We start from the raw sequence: 1928 nt of genomic DNA, 5'->3' as shown, positions 1-1928 counted from the left end.
TGTTTTACCATAGCCTCTATCCTGGATCCTGATGTAAGGGATGCTGGAACACATCGAGCCCTGTAAGATCAGCAGGTTTTTTTTTCTGTTGCCGTTGTCTCCCTTTATTACTTTGACGTGTAAGTGACGGGCGTCCTATCACTCTTGGGCTCAAATGGAAGAATATGCAGCGGCCCATAAACCTCTTTCTGGAAAGAAGTTAAAAGATGACGACGTCCGCTTTACGCTCAGGCAAACACAATCTGCCTGGACAGCACATGATGACGTAAGTCGCTAAAAGCATATATGTTCGTAAGCACGGTAACACATGTCAAACGGTGTGGCCAGAACAGAAAAAATGCCTTTATGCACTCACCTTGTTGTATGCATTAGTGTAACGTAACAACTCATAGTCTGTCACCGTCTGTACTCAGAAAACAGTCCACTAGTCTGTGTTCTCAGGGTATGACATATAGCCTAGTAGCTTCTTCTCCAGTATCTAAAAGAATGCTTCACTGGGACGTTCACAGATATATTCCTGAAGATTTCCTGCTCGCCGGCTACAGCGTTTTGCTTCGCGTTTTGAAGAATTACGGAAATGGAGATTTGCAGTCATACTCCGGTGGAACGTTACGCTTCCCTTCCTGCTATACTGACATGCAGGGTAATCATGATCATTTGTGATCTCGCCTATTTCCGGCTTTCGGCTGCCTTCAGCCGATCCCCTCATCTTCCGCGTTTCTCCAAAGCTGAGTCTATCTTTGTGTGGCTTGTCGACCTCGTCCAAGGCTTGCCATGTTTGACGTGGTCGAAGCCACAATTGGCAAATATAAGCCAGCGGTCGCTTCAGCCTTCTCGAGATCCTTCCTATCAATTTCCTCCGATCCGACCAACCGCGCCGTGGCCAGGCTCACCTCACCTCCCCAAGTGACCACGTCAACCCTCTCCGCGGTCCCACGCACCCTCCCTGCTCCTTCACCGACTCCCACGAGATCCACCTTAACGTCATCCGGCTGTTGGCGGTCACCTCTGGCCGCATCTGAGACATTCGTCAATCCTTCCCGGCGGCCAGACGAGAACTGAAGCCTTCGTCAGGCCCGCCCTCGCCGCCATCCCATCAGCTCCTCGCGCGACCGCTGCCCCGGCATTGAGACGTGAATTGAAGCCTCGTCAGGCCCGCCCTCGCCGCCACCTCATCAGCCCTTCGCGCGACCGCTGCCCCGGCATTGAGACGTGAACTGAAGCCTTCGTCAGGGCCACCCTCGCCGCCACCCCATCAGCTCTTCGCGCGACCGCTGCCCCGGCATTGAGACGTGAACTGAAGCTCCGCTCACGATCTCCCCGCACGCAATCTCCGCATCAGCGCGCAGCACGAGTAATTCATCAGATTCCAGAGATAACAATGAGTGGCTGATTGCCAACCACTCTCGAGATAAAAAACAGCCGAATAACAACACACAAAAAAACGGCTGGGAACACCAAAGGCTGAATTTTCCATCCCAGAGCGTTTCTTTGGTCCGACGGACGGTTGGGAAAGCATTTGAGATATGGCGAATATGAGCACGAGCCGAACCCGTAAAGCACGATGCAGAGCGTCTTTGTCGTTCCAGATATGACGAAAAGTTGGCAGCCGATCGCGTAGTCCGTATATAGCTGCATTCATATGCGTAGTGCACCGTGTTAGCTGCCATGACATCGTGATCGCCTTCTCCAGTCTTGAAGAGGCTTCGATGACATTACTTCCAGATAGCAGCATGCAGTAGTGAAGATGACATGTTCGTTGATTAGAAGTAGAATCGGTAGCCCACCCATGTAGCCGACCACACGAAGCACGCGCTCACCTACGGACCGTCCCGCATTCAGCCTCATGCTCCCAAACAGCGTCTGGCTGACATGATCCCTGCGAACGCACCAGCGGGGGCCCCATGTGACCAATCTCGCGCCGCCGG

The sequence above is a fragment of the Pollicipes pollicipes genome, unplaced genomic scaffold (genome assembly GCF_011947565.3).
Source record: "Pollicipes pollicipes isolate AB1234 unplaced genomic scaffold, Ppol_2.1 Scaffold_4295;HRSCAF=5057_pilon_pilon_pilon, whole genome shotgun sequence".
NCBI lineage: Eukaryota > Metazoa > Arthropoda > Thecostraca > Pollicipedomorpha > Pollicipedidae > Pollicipes > Pollicipes pollicipes.
The sequence above is the reverse complement of the archived record's forward strand: the minus strand, read 5'-3'. Positions refer to the sequence as shown.